Source organism: Lathyrus oleraceus, chromosome 1 (assembly GCF_024323335.1).
Source record: "Lathyrus oleraceus cultivar Zhongwan6 chromosome 1, CAAS_Psat_ZW6_1.0, whole genome shotgun sequence".
Lineage (NCBI taxonomy): Eukaryota > Viridiplantae > Streptophyta > Magnoliopsida > Fabales > Fabaceae > Lathyrus > Lathyrus oleraceus.
In genome coordinates, this window is record NC_066579.1 from 86,109,224 (window position 1) to 86,125,527 (window position 16,304).

Sequence of the window (16,304 nt, forward strand, 5' to 3'; positions counted from 1 at the left end):
GCTCGTATGTCGGCGCTTCCAAACTCATGAACTCTAGCATTCCTAAAACATGGAACATCCGGTATACCTCCATTTTGAGCCCCAGAGCGTTCAGAGTATGCTCACACATATACCTTGTCGGCGTGAGTTTGCGCTTCCGGTGAATTTGATATCTCCGTTCTTGTTCCAGATTGTCAAACACGATGTTGTGTGGATTTAGATTCCGACTCGGGCGCTTCCGTGACTTCGCCATTTCCGCGAGTTGTTTCTTTCCGGTGAGAATTCTCCGTGGGGGCATTTTGGACCTACAAAAAATAGAAATTATTTGAACTTTTGAGTTAGGAAATTCCGAAACCGCGGTTAGGACCGGGACGGCGAGTGGAGTAATATTAGTGAGGGGTGTTTTGGCGATAGGTGAGTGGAAATGAGGGTTATGGAAGGTTTTAGGTAGTGGGGTTTTGAGTTTTAATGGAGGTTGGAAGGTTTTTGAGAGAAAGAGAGTAAGAGTGATGAGAGAGAATAATAAGTGGGTAATGAAAAATCTGATAATGATAAGGTTAATGGGGAAAAGTTATGGTTAATGGTGGATTAAGTGGATGGGTCCCACGAAAAATTCAAATTTTAAAAAAAAATTCAAAATTTTCGCCTGCCTGACACGGCCGTGTCAGTTGACACGGGTGGCCATGTCAGGCTACTGGTTTCCACACGGTTTGGCCATTATCTTCAGTGCTCCTGACACGGCCGCCCGTGTCAGGCTACTGTTGATAACTAAAAAAATCTGTCACTTTCAGTGTTCCTGACACAGTTGGCCGTGGCAGGCCACTGTTTTCCACCTTTTTGTTTGTTTTTTCCCCTTCCTGACACGGTTAGTTCTTTTTGTCTTTTTTAAATTTGAAGTAAATATGGTTAAATTCATTCACAAGTTTGATTAAGAAAAAGTTTGAAAATTCATTGACATAAGGCCAAAGTTTCTAATCATTAAAACATGTCTAAGTTAGAAAACACAAAAAAAGAAAGTTTTTTTTTTTGAAAAAAGGGATATATTTTGAAATTTAAGAAGTGGAATGCAATCCAACAGACAAGAACGTTGAAAAAAATTAAAAGTTAAGGGTTGAAAAGACCTGACCAATGGGATGCAATCCAACAGGCAAGAATGTCATATATAAACCCATTTTCCCTTGGACTTTAGCAAGCAATAAGCATAAGCAATTATCCAAGCAAACCATATGGAGATCAAGGCATCAAATAAAGATAACTATAATATCCAAGCAAGAAATCCAATAGCTAGCAGTCTTCAATATCTTCCAATGTATCAGATGAAAACATTCCTTGGCAAACTCTCAGAAACAATCATTAGACATAAACAATAATAACAATATAACAAGTAATCACAAAGTCAAAGTGACAGGTGAACCAAGAGCACTCGGAGGTTTGCTTCAGATGAAAATCACAGTCAAGGATAGCTCAGTCTCAGATAGTGGCATTGGCCAAGTCCTTTAGCATAGGGAATGTTGCCTAATTCTAAGTCCAAAAGTTTAGATCAAGTCCAACAGTCCACCAAGATGTTTTTTAGGGTTGTTGTTGTTATTAAGTGTTTTAAGGTCCTAAGACCACAAGCAAAAACAAAGACAAACAAACAATATATACAATCACAAGATATGGCTCAAGTGAGCAAAGTGAAAAAGGACTGAAACATAAAAGGGTTGCATGAAATGTAAATGGCAATGAATGATAATGGTGCTGAAATTTAAATTGCATAAAGTAAATGACTTGAAAATAAAGCAATATGAATAAAAGTTAGTCAAGTGTTAGTCAAATATTGGTGAAGAATTTTAATTGTTAAGTCATTCTTTGGAGAACACTCAACCATTCATTCACAAGTATGAATCTTTGAACCAAGACATCATCCATGAGAAGGTCTCCAACTTGGATAAATCAACAAGTATTCCACTAGCTCTCATGAAAGGAAAAAAGGTCAAGTATTCATACAATACCATGAAGAATGAGAGACTTACAATCTCACTTACTAGAATACTATGCCTTCTTGATCAAATTGAGCTCTATGTTAAGCAATCGCAATTGGACTTATGTAGAAGTCACAACTATCTGAGATCAGGAAATAGAATTTAGGTGTTAATGCATGTTAGAGATTTGGTACAAAGAACCAAACTCCTAAAACATACCACACACTAAAATAAATGGAGAGGACCTATCTCAGTCTGGCTCATGTTGATTCATCTGACACAAGGTCATTGATGAATCAACTAGCATTAGACATGAAGAGATTTCATTGGTCAAAGATGGATTAGGGAAGAAAAGGGATGAAGATGAAGAAGGAAGGGGAAATAGAAACCCAAATTGATCACAGGAGGAAATTCATCTGATCAATACTATCTATTCATTTTGGGAGATGAAATGTACATTTCATCAATCCCCTAAATCCAATAATATTGGTCAAATAAAAGTCAAATGAACCATGATCAAGGCCAAACAGAAAGACAAACATCACAAGACCATAAAAATGGATCAACATAATTTTCAAGCATTTATTCAATTAAAAATCAAATTAAAAATGAATTAAAATGTATTTAAAAATGGACAAAACCTCAAATCCCTTCAAAAACACCAAATAAAGGGCCAAGACATTTGTCCTAGGTCAAACAAGGCCAAATGACCTTAGACAAAAAATTTCATAATTTTTGGAAAGTCGGAAGTATTTTAAAAAATATTTAAAACAAGTTAAAAATCATTTAATTCATCAAAAATAATTCAAAAAATGAGTTTAATTCAAAATATGGAAGAGGAAAATATTTAAAGATTTTTGGTGAAAGTCCCATATTTTTTGGATTAAAAATGAAATTAATATGAATTAAACAAAATAAAGGGATTAAAAGTAAAATTAGAAATTAAAAAGAAAATAGAAAAAAAAACAAGGGCCATCAGATCTCCCTCATTAACTGAGATTAAAACATTTTAAGATGGTCAGATGACTGGAGATACATCAACACATCACCAGAGCCCTAGCTCCGATTGTCTTCTCCGGTGGACCTCACCGGACTGGTCCATCCTCAACCATCAAGAAAATGAAAAGTAAGGACACTATTTTAAAGAGAAAAAGCTTAGGAGCTCGAATCTGGCCTCAATTTTGTCTAATTCCAAATATATTGAGAGATATGAGGAGTTGAATTTTGAGGTACACGATCTGAGTTTCTTCAATTTGACCTCAAAGCAACTCAATCTTGTTGCCTGCATTGGTAGGTCTTAAGACAAACAATAAACAAAGAGAATGGTGGAGAATTGAGATAGAATCGAAAACTTGATGTTTTAGAAAAATCACCTTCGGGTAGCAGTGATTTGGCTTGATCACAATGTGAATCCACTTCGTTCTTCCTCCTTTTGCTTGCAATGATCAATTGAGATGAAAATGACAATGAATGCTTGGAGTTTGAATCCCAAAATAGAAGGAGAAATATAAACTTTATTTCAAAGAAATCTTCAAGGAATTATATGGAGTATGGTTCTGAGTTGGCTTGGTAAGGCTTGGGCAAGGTGTGTCTGATTTCAGAAGCAACACACTTGTATTTATAGGCTACATGATTCATTTCTACACCAATCCAAAAAAATGTCAAAAATAGAAATGTTGTGCATGGGTGAATGGGCATTGAATTAGGCCCAACCAATGATGAAATCCACTTCCAATTCATGCACATTTGATACTGAAGTCATCACATGGAAGCATGCAAAAAAAATAATCATTTGAGTGTAAAAGTTTCCAAAACAAACCCAACAAAGGAACCATGTGCAAGTCCCTCAATTCTTGTCCAAATGAATTGATCTTAGATTATTTGGAAAGGTGACATCAAGGGGAACAACTTTGATGTTGAACACTTTTCCATTTGGAGCTTGGATCATGATGAATTTTGAGGTGGAAGTTTTAGAAATCAAACATGGTTGAAAAGTTTCTAAGTACCAAGTCAAATGACCACTTCTTCCATCTTGAATAACTTTTGCTATGAGCTTTAAAGAAAAATGGTTCCTTCACAAAAGTTGTATATATTTCATTCATATTCAATTTTGTCACAAATTTGACATCATTTGGATTTGGCATGAGGGAGTTATGGATTTTAGAAGTTGAGGAAAATTGCTTGTTCAATGGTAATGGCCCAAAATGACATATAATGTTTCCTCTTGAAACATTCCCTTGAAAGTAGATTTTGACATTTATCAAAGAATAAAGGTTGGATAATACATATTTAAATTTATCATTAAACTTGTATGGAATTCATTTCATAAAAATTGAGCAAGTTATGGTCCTTGGAAGTTGACTCCTAACTTGGGCATAGACAAAATGACATATAATATTTCACCATAAAAAAATGAATTTCCATGCAAAATTAGCTCTTGATGCCAACATGAAAGTTGTTTGGAATGTCATAAGGAGTAAAGTTTATCTTGGAATCATTTTCATATGACAAATATTGTAGGATATAGGGTCTAGGGAACCCCAGTTTTGACCAGTTGACTTTCTTTGGTCAACCTCTTTGAACCAACTTGCAAACTTGAAGTTCTATTGATCTTTTGGACTCATGGTGGATAATATATTCTTAAGATCATGTGAAATGAATTATCCTTTGATATATTTGACCAAATGTTGAAGAAACTTGATGAGGAAGTCACATAAGATACCTAGATGAATTAGGGTTTCCAATGCAAACTAGCTTCAAACTCTTAATGAATTATTGATCCAAATGATAAATTAAGAGCATGAGGATCCATATATGATGTCATAAGGAGTAACGTGTATCTTAGAATCATTTTTATATGACAAAATTGTAGGAGATAGGGTCTAGGGAACCCTAGATTTGACCAGTTGACTTTCTCTAGTCAACTTCTTTGAACTAACTTGCAAAATTGAAGTTCCCTTGATCTTTGGGACTCATGGAGGATCATATATGATTGAGATTATATAAAATGAAGTATAATTTGATATATTTGACCAATTTGTTGAAGAAACTTGCTGAGGAAGTCACACAAGATACCCAGATGAATTAGGGCTTCCAAGGCAAACAAACTTCAAACTCTTGATGAACTCTTGATCATATTGACAAATGAAGAACATGGGGATACATATATGATGTTTAGAACCATTTTGTACCATTGTTTTCTTTATCCTTTTGCCTTGAGGGTCTCAAACCCTAGACATGAGCTTGATGAGGCATAGGTGGACACACACACTACATACAAAAGAATCAAAGACATACATAGACATATTTTAGACATTTTGGTTAGTAAACAAAAAGAAAATAAAGTATGATACAATCAAATGTGCCTGGTGATCTTTCCCAATGCAATCCCAATGAATAATGGGTAAGGAGGATGCCAAGGTGTGATCCCAAAGTCAATGCATATTATGGGATAACATGAGGGATCTTAGGGTCAAAATTGGGGTCTTACACACTCCATGCACCCCATGCTTTTTCCATGCTTCCAACTTGGTGTTTTGTGCAAGAACTAACCAAGTAAGCAAATCAATACAAGCCACAATTAATTTATGATATCCGAAGGTTCTTGAACCCTCAAGGATCACTATAAATAGAGGACAAAGCCTCAGTTATCCATACACCAAGCTTATCAAGAAAAACTTCATTTTTGCAAGCTTTTGACCTTAACCTCCATTTCTCCCATTTGGCTCGAGCATTCAGCAAACCAAAAAGTCCAACCATCTCTTGGGAACTCATAGACATTGTGAGGGACATCAAACAACAGCTGGAAGTAAAGTTAAAGAGGCATTGGACCTTGCTCCAATAGGTATATTCTTGCACTTTGAAACTCACTATACATACATAATTTCCATGTGATTTATGAAGCAAACATGTAACATTTATTGTGTTAAGGTTGATCATTAACTCACATGCCATTTATCTTGCTGTTTATGTGAATTAAAGTTGCATGAAACCCAAAGTTTCAGTTCTGGTTTTGGCCTTCGTGCATCTTCATCTTTGAGTATTAGCTAAAACCTATCGTACTATTGTTTTCCTTACATTTTTCTAAGCAATTTTGATCTTTATTTCATGAAAAATGGTTGAGAAATGAGAGAGATATGTTTGTTAGAAAATCTGAAAAAGTGATGAAAGAAGAAAAATGAAAATAAGAAGCTAGAGGTTGAAGGAGATGTTGACATGGCATGGAAAAGTCAAACCAAACGCGTTCTTATAATATATACAATTTCTTGTGTTATAATGAACGGATGTATAGCCATCCCAGTGTAATGTTTATTTTTTCTCACTTGTTAAATGTTCATTTTTGTTCATAACTTCAAATATTCATAACTTCAAATATCCATAACTTCATGATCCGTTAACATTTTTGACCCATTCTTTTTGCCATGTATTCATGAGAATGTCTATTTTATGAATCCACAAAAAATCCAAAAAATAATATTTATTTTGAACATTCTTATTAGGTAGAAAACTAGTGCATTTTATGTTGTCTTTAGGCCTTTTAATGGATTTTCTTTTATTGTTTCCTTGTTCTAAGTGATCATTGATGTTTGTGTGACCAATGTATATTTGTTTAGGTCTTGTTTGATGTTGGTAGAGTTTTGTTTGCTTAAACATGATCATATTTTGAGCATTATACCTAGGCATGGCAACGGGGCGGGTCGGAGACGGTTTTTACCTCCCCCAAACCCAAACCCGAATCCCCAAACAATCCTCGTTCCCCGCCCCAAACCCAAACGGGGATGGAGAATTAAAACCCAAACCCGTCCCAAACGGGTTCGGGTTGGGTTCGGGTATCCCCGCCCCGCCACCATCCATTTAGTGAAATCAATTTTTTTTATAGAAATATTTAATTTTTTAAAAATCAAATTACATTATAAATAATAAAATAAAAAATTCTAAAAAAATATCATACATATATTTTGAATATTTTAAATAATTAATACAAATCAAAATATTAAAACATTGGCCACTTATTTAATATTCTAAATCATCAAAAATAAATAATAATGTACATAATAAAATAAACAGGGCGGGTTCGGGGTGGGTACTAGTGTCCCCATTACCCGACCCGTCCCCATATTTTATAGTCGGGGAAAACCCAAACCCAAACCCAAACCCAGTCAAAACGGGTTTTCCCCGTCAACTTCGGGGCGGGTTCGGGTGGGTACCCGCGGGTACGGGTTATGTTGCCATACCTAATTATACCATGATTAAATGACCTTGTTTTAAAATCTTAGTGATTGATTATTTAGATGAAACTTAGGGTTTTGTTTAGATGAATATTTTGAAGCATCTTGATGCATGATTAGGGTTTCCACTTAAGATTGATCTTATCATGAACTTTGATTCAAGTTTAATGTTTATTTTGTGAAGACTTATAATGTGATGCATGTTTGACCTAAATTGATTCATGTTATGTTTACCATGTACCAATGAATGACTTTACCATGTAAAATATGGTTTTGTCTTCACCATAAATGTGCCGTGTCTTGTGATGTTATGTGAAACTTCGTCATGTCTTATTTATGTTCATCTCAATTCCTAAAAATGATGATCAATATTGTCATTCATACCTCACTCACCTTGTGATTGCCATTGTATTTAGCCATATTTTGTGCCTTAATGTTAATGCATGTTCAACCTTGTTATTGTTTATATCCAAGGGAAATGAATCATGAAATTCTTGTCATTTTGCATGTGTGTGTTCATCTGCATCCTATACAACTTTGCTTCCCCTTTATCCAAAACTTATAGAAACAATATTAGGTTTCCCTCAATGTAAACCTTAGGATTCTCTCTCTCTCTCTCTCTCTCTCTCTCTCTCTCTCTCTCTCTCTCTCTCTCTCCTTCTTATAATCACTTTCATAATAAACTTTGACTTAGGTAATTATTTTCCCTTTTATTTTTTAATCAAATGCTTCAAAACACTTAAGCATATTCAAAGATCTTTTCATAAGACCTAAAAAACACAAACTTAATTCAAACCCTTTTGTCACTTTGGCTTTTCCATGTTTAAAACCTTTTCATAAAAGGATTAGACATGAGTCATCCCTAGTTGAGATTTAAATCTCCTACCCCATAACATTGTTGAGATTGATATTGATTCTTTTCCATTTGGAAGAGGTATGTGGCATACTTATTGATTCTATATCCAAGAGAGAGCCCTTCTTTCAATTTGATGCAAAGATCTATCTTCCACATGTTTATGGTGGTTTAAAAGTGAGTTTTCTCCTTAAGATGGCAATTTGTATCTTTCTCATAAAATCAACCCTAACAAATCCCTTCTTACTTTTGAACCCGAACTATGAGGTTTTGATCCTTCACGGGTACGTAGGCATAAGACTCAATGTATTTCCAAATCATAAAATAATAAAAAGATGTTCTTTTTCTCATCTCCCCAATCAAATAGAAAATAATTTTAAATCAAACACGTATATTTAAAAGGTTCCTGTAGAGTACTACAGATGATTAGGATGCTAATACCTTCCCTTTTCATAACACATCCCCATGCCTTAGAATCTACCCACATTTTGCTTAGCTTAAGTTTAATCTTCTAACTTTGTATATACATATTGGGTTATTTTTGAATCTTTTCCCATTCCTTTGGATAAATTAAAGTTTGGTGGTGATATTTTGATTCATTAGTCAAGTCTAATTAATAGCTTGGTCTCCGATTCTTCACCGTGACACAAATGGCGACTTCACTAGGGAAAGAATATTAAGTGGGTGATACCTAACTTATTTATATGTGTTTATTATTATTATTTGTTGCTATGTTTTCTTGGGTTTCATTATGGAGATCTATAAGTGGTGAGGAAATCCTAACCCGGATTAGAGAATACAAATAAGATAGGATGGTGGTATAATCAAAGTTACATGTATGGAGTAATCCCAAGCATGATTAACATATGATATAACCCCGCTCAGTGGAGACCCCTTTGATGGTAATATTTGTTGTTACGAGTAAATTATAGTGGAATTATTATCTTCGACCTAGGAGTCTAAGAAGCTAAGAACCTTTATAACCCTTTCAACCCCTCTAAGCCTTTTTAGGATGTAGTGCGGAGATTATCCAGGTGTAAGATCCGAGGTAATTGTTATGCGATGGTACACTCAGACGAGTTTCTCTTGAGAATATTATTGGTCTGCGAGCAAGTCGTTAAACCGATAATATTCAAAGGATGGATCTATGACTCTGGGGACCACTTTAGAACCTTATTCTACATGTACAAAATAAACCCATTAGTTCATACATTGTGGGATGGTTAGACCCTTGGCTCCATGCTTAATGTCAAAACCATAAACCCATATTTGTGAAACATGCATTCATGCATTAATGCATCCATAAAAACCTTTTTGCATAAAAACCAAGAAACTCAATAGTTTTCTTTTGCAAATATCGATAGGTAGAATGGAACTTAGAAGAAGGAATACCAAGAAATACACTTTCAGAGCTCGGTATGGAAGACTTATGGGTATCTTGAAGACCAAGGTTGAAGATGGAGTTCTCAACACCCTAGTATAACTTTATGATCCACTCTACCATTGCTTCACATTTCCAGACTACCAGCTTATGCTACTCTAGAAGAATACTCTTATTGGTTTGGTTTGCCAGTCTCTGACAATTTACCATTCAGTGATTCAGAGAATACCCCTATACCAACAGCTATTGCAGAAGCACTTCACCTAGAAATGTCTGTTGTGAAGGCCAACTTCATTAAAAGGGGAGGGTTTTAGGTATAACCTCTAGATTCCTGATGGAGAAAGCCTTTAGCTTTGCAGAAGCAGATAGTAGAGATGCCTTTGAAGCCATTTTTGCTCTAGTCATTTATGGAATTATGATATTCCCAAACATTGATGACTTTGTCGATGTTAATGTTGTATGGATCTTCTTAATTAGTAACCCAATACCTACATTACTTGGAGATACCTACCATTCTATCCATCACAAGACTAAGAAAGGTGGTGGAACCATTCTTTGTTGTGCACCTCTCCTATATAAGTAGTTTATTTCTCACTTACCCATATCCAGGCTCTTCAGGGAGAACCCACAGAAGCTCAGATGGTCTTAGAGGTTCATGTCCATTGATCAAGGGAATACACATTGGTATGACCCCTCCTATGATGTTGGGGTAATTATTGACAGTTGTGGTAAATTTCCTAATGTACCTCTCCTTGGTGTACATGGGGGAATTAACTACAACCCCATCCTTACCAGACGCCAGTTAGGATATCCTATGACAGACAAACCCGATAGAATCATACATGCTTGGCGCTACATTCACAAGAAAGGAAAAGGACGATTAGGAAGAAAGAATTGTGTTGCTTTTGAGCCATACACCTAATGGGTTTGTGCTACAGCCAGTGAACTTATGATGCTCTATGCTCATGAGAAGCCCTCATTCCCTTATGCTATAACATCATCATCCACCATTCCAATTGAGAATAGGGAAGAGCTTCAATGAATTTTTTCTAGGTTGAAATTGGAAAGAGACACTTGGGAAGGCAAGTACCATGTCTTGAATGATAAGAAGATGAAGATGGAGCAGCAGCTAAAGGAGAAGGATGATTTGATTGAGATTCAAGAATAACAAGTTGTGAAGAAATAGGAGGAACAAGAAGGTTTACTTCTCTCTAAAGTCCATCCATTTCATGATTACTCCAACATAACTCCTACCCCAGGTGCTTGGAAGGGAATCATCGACAAGCTTATGATCGAGAACGCTCAGCTAAAGAAGCAGAAGAGGAAGCATTAGCCATCAATAGGAGCTCCTACATATGGGATTCCTAGGACTCATAGACTCAGTTGTTTTCCTCTTGTATTGTTTAGGGTCGTTGAAATTGTATTTTATCCTTTGTAATCCCTCATTTGTTTAAAAAAAGAGGTTTTTGTTCAACTTATACCAAATTTTGTCTTTATAATATTTGCAATAAATTATTGAGTTTCTAAAAAATTAAAACTCATCTTTTGCATCTGCATATCATGCATCATTCAAGCACAAGTTCCTGCATTTCAAGAAACTTACACGTGTCTTCTCCCTCCAATAGTCAAACTAAATCACCAGTACAATACTCGAGCCAATTGCCGGAGAAGGATGAGTCATCTTGAACAAGAAAATCAAGAGCTTAGGGAGGAAGTAATCACTTTGAAAGATAGCTTGGAAAGGCTTACTGCTATGATGGAGACTTTGGTGGCTGCTCAGAATCAGTCATCGAACAATTCTCAAGATCCAGTGCAACGAACAACAATCTATGAGAACGTCTCGATGCCCATTCCATTGGCGCCCGTCAATGATCAACAATATCACATGCCACCCAATTTCCCTTGGAGCATGCGTCACGGTTATATGCCAACTGGATACCACCCTTAAAACGTTGAAGCTCCAGTAGTGACTGTTATGATGTTTGTACCTCCTCCTGTGGTGCATACGACTCCTTATAATGAAGAAAACATTTATCACTCTGCTCCAAGAAAAGTTGTGGGATTAGATGAAATGTTAGAGGGATTTCAAGATCAATTCTTAGAAATGCAAAGGGAAATCAACGCTCTTCGAGGTAAGGATCTTTTTGGCAAGACCGCTTCTGAACTCTGGTTGGTTCCTAATGTTTAAATTCTGCCCAAATTTAAAGTACCATACTTCGAGAAATACAAAGGAAATTCATATCCTTAAAGTCATTTGGTGATGTATGCTAGGAAGATGTCCATTCAGACTGACAACCATCAGCTTCTGATCCACTACTTTCAAGACAGTTTAATTGGTATCTCTCTTAAATGGTACATGGGCTTGGACAGCGCGAAGACCCGTACTTTCAACGACCTTGGTGAAGTTTTTGTTAGTCAATACAAATATAATGTAGATATGGCTCCGGACAGAGATCAACTTCGGGCCATGTCTCAGAAAGACAAAGAGAGATTCACGGAATATGCTTAAAGGTGGCGTTAAATTTCTGCACATATTTTCCCTCCACTTGAAGAGAAAGAGATGACTAAAATCTTTTTGAAAACTATAAGTTCATTCTATTATGATTGCATGATCGCCAGCGCACCCAGTGATTTCACCGAGATGGTAAACATGGGCATGCGACTTAAGGAAGTAGTCCGAGAGGGATGTTTGACTAAGGAAGCTGACACTTCTAGTCATGTTAAGAAATTCGCCAATAATTTCTCCAAGAAGAAAGAATTGGATGTTAGTGTCATCTCATATGACAGACAAAGAAGAAAGTATTAACATGTTGCAGCCGTTTCACCAATCATTAGTCCACCAATGGTAGCGCCAACTTATCAGCCACAGTTCTCGCATCAACATCAACAACCATATCCTCAACAACATCAGCAATAACAACATGTTCAGCAACAACCATCAAATCAACAACATCAACAACCTCCACAACAGGCTCGCTCTCAATTCAACAATCAAAATCGTATTCAAAAAAGGCCTTAGTTTAATGCGATCCCAATGTCCTATGCATAATTGTTTCCTGCACTGCTAGCTAAAAATCATGTCCAGACAAGGTCTCTGCCACCTGTGCCAAAGGACTTTCCCTATTGGTACAAGGATGATCAATTGTGTGCTTACCATCAAGGGGAACCAGGACACAACATTGAAAATTGTTTTGGTCTAAAGTCAGATGTTCAGAGGCTCATCAAGAGTGGTATCCTTTCATTTAAGGATATAATCCCTAATGTTCAAGTTAATCCTCTACCGCAACATGGTTCAGCCTCAATTAACATGGTATGTGGTTGCTCGAGCAGTTTCCGGATCTATGATGTATGGTTGTTGGGCGAGAACTTAGTAAAGAAACACGCCAGATATATCAAGAATGGTTTTATGCGTCCACATAACTACACCTCTTGCAGGGTTTGTTCCAGGAACTCTCAAGGATGCCTAACTGTTGTAACGGATCTCCAAGATTAAATGGATCAAGGTTACATTGTAGTCTACCAAGCCAGAGATTATAATCAGGTCAATATGGTCAATAATGACAACGAAGTGAATGTCATAGTTCCTCAGTTCAACGACTCTGAGCCTATACAAAATACTTATGATAGTCAGAAGACTTCTGTGACTCCTCTGGTCATTAACTCCGGGCCCAGTTCCATACCAATCTAATAAATTTGTGCCTTACAAGTACAATGCTACAATGACTGAGAATGGAAAGTATGTTCCTCTACCCTCCATTGTTAACGTCAGTGATGTAAGCAGGGTCACAAGGAGTGGGCGTATATTTGCAAAAAGGACCGAGGATGTCGCAGCAGGAAAACAGGCTCATGTTGAGATCCCTTTTGAACCAGTTGGCCAATCTGACAGCATGAATCCGAAAAGTGATGACGGTGAGGTGTTGAAGATCATAAGGAAAAATGAATATAATATGGTGGAACAATTACTGCATACACCTTCCAAGATATCTGTATTATCTTTGTTGATGAACTCTGAGGCTCACCGTGAAGCTTTGTATAAAGTATTAGAATAAGCATATGTAGACCATGATGTGACGGTCAGACAGTTTGATGGTATCGTCACTAACATCACGACCTGTAACAACTTGAGTTTCAGTAATGAAGAGCTCCCCGAAGAAGGAAGAAATCATAACATGGCACTAAATATCTCAATCAACTATATGAATGACTCTTTGTCAAGTGTGTTAGTGGATACAGGCTCGTCTCTCAATGTCATGCCGAAGTCGACACTTTCCAGACTTTCTTTTCAAGGTGCTCCTATAAAGAGTAGCGGGATTATTGTCAAAGCTTTTGATGGTTCCAGAAAAACAATCATTGGAGAAGTCGACCTTCCTATGACCATCAGACCTCATAATTTCCAGATAAACATTCCAGGTGATGGACATAGAACTTGCGTATAGTTGTTTATTGGGTCATCCTTGGATCGATGAAGCTGGGGCAGTCACTTCCACTCTACATCAGAAGCTTACATTTATGAAGAACGGGAAGCTAGTGACAGTCTCTGGGGAGCAAGCACTGGTTGTGAGTCACTTATCATCTTTCTCTTATCTTGAACCTGAAGAAGTTGTTGGAACTAAATTCCAAGCCCTTTCTTTGATTGACAAAGATGTCAAGAGAGGTGTATCCATCTATTCATTCAAGGATACACAACGGCTAGTAAATGATGGTATAACCGATGGTTGGGGAACAATTTTGGATCTCCCAGAAAATAAATACCGAGAGGGTTTAGGCTTTTCTCCTACTTCCGAGAAGATTGCAAAAGGAAGTAAATTTGTCCGTTCAATCAAAGAAGCTTTCCATAGTGGAGGGTTCATCAATCCCACTTTGCCAGAAGTTAGTGCCATCACTGAGGATGATGACTCAGCATGGGAACCCTATTGCGACGATCCTGAATATGATCTCGAGGCAGAAGATGCATATGTGCCTTTCTACTTTCCTTAGAGTAGAGAACTTGAATATATCCCTGGGTCAGAAGACGAAGCAGCTGAAGCCAATGCCATTATGGAAGACAATCCTAAAGATGTTTCAGCCAACTTCATAGCCCGCAGAGTGATTCGCCAAAACTGGATCTCTGTTGATGTTCCTGTTGTTGTTCACATTTCAAAGTAATATCTTGTTGTTTGTTTTCTTTTAAAAAAAATCCTTTCGTTATGCCTAAGGAGAAATTGAAAATGTTTGGGCTTGTGTTTTAAGAATTAAATCAATGAAAATGTTATTTTGTTTCCATATTGTTGTTTTTATTGTTTTGCTGTTTTTTCTAGAAAATAGTAATCTAAAATAAACAACTAAACACTTCCAGATAGTTGCATACAACTTCACACTTTTATCTGTTTCTAAAACAAGCATAAAATCACATGTGCAGATTAATTCATGACATATCCATTAAAACCAATGACCCTATGCCCTCTTGCAACTTTGAATTCCCTGTGTACGAAACGGAAGAAGAAGTAGAAGAGGAAGACATTCTAGATGAAATCTCTAGACTGCTCAAAAATGAAGAAAAGACCATTCATCCATTCAAAGAGCCTGTGGAAGTAATCAACTTGGGGTATGAAGAGGATAGAAAAGAAGTCAAAGTTGGAGCACTTCTCGTGCCAGAGGCTAAAGAGAGGATGATAGAGCTTCTCCGAGAATATACCGATGTGTTTGCTTGGTCATACCAAGACATGCCAGGGTTGGACACTGATATTGTGAAGCATCACTCCCGTTGAGGCCAGAGTGCCCACCGATCAAGCAAAAGTTAAGAAGAACTCGTCCGGACATGGCGATCAAAATCAAAGAGGAAGTGCAAAAGCAGATTGATGCAGGTTTCCTTGTCACATCAGAGTATCCATAGTGGTTGGCCAACATTGTTCCAGATCCCAAGAAGGACAGGAAGGTTCGCATGTGCGTTGACTACAAAGATCTAAACAAAGCCAGTCCTAAGGATGACTTTCCTCTGCCACACATTGAGATGTTGGTCGACAGCACCGCCAAGTTCAAGGTCTTCTTTTTCATGGGTGGATTTTCTGGTTACAGTCAAATCAAAATGGCCCAAAGATATGGAGAAAACAACTTCTATTACACCTTGGGGCACATTTTGCTACAGAGTAATGCCTTTTGGCTTTAAGAATGCTGGTTCCACCTATCAACGAGCTATGACTACTCTTTTTCATGAAATGATGCATAAAGAGATTTAACTCTATGTAAATGATATGATAGAAAAATTAAAGACTGAGGAAGATCATGTTGAGTATCTTTCGAAACTGTTTCAGCGCTTGAGAAAATACAAACTCCGCTTGAACCCAAACAAATGCACCTTTGGGGTCCGATCAGGAAAGCTTTTAGGCTTCACCGTCAGTCAAAAGGGTATTGAAGTTGATCCAACAAGGTTAAAGCCATTCAGGAAAGGCCAACACCTCAAACAGAAAAGCATGTGAGGGGATTCCTTGGACGTTTGAACTACATTGCAAGGTTCATATCTCATATGACTGCTACTTGTGCTCCCATTTTTAAGCTCCTCCGAAAGGATCAGGGTTGTGTTTGGACGGATGATTGTCAAAAATCCTTCGACAATATCAAAGAGTATTTGCTAGAGCCTCTTATCTTATCCCTTCCAGTTGAGGGAAGACCATTGATTATGTATCTTACTGTGCTAGAAGAATCTATGGGTTATGTCATGGGTCAACATGATGAAACGGGAAGAAAATAGTATGCCGTTTATTATTTGAGCAAGAAATTCACTGATTGCGAGTCCTGATATTCCATGCTAGAGAAAACTTGTTATGCTCTGACTTGGGTTGCCAAGCGTCTTCGTAAATATATGATGAATCATACTACTTGGTTGATATCCAAGATGGATCCGATCAAATATATCTTTGAAA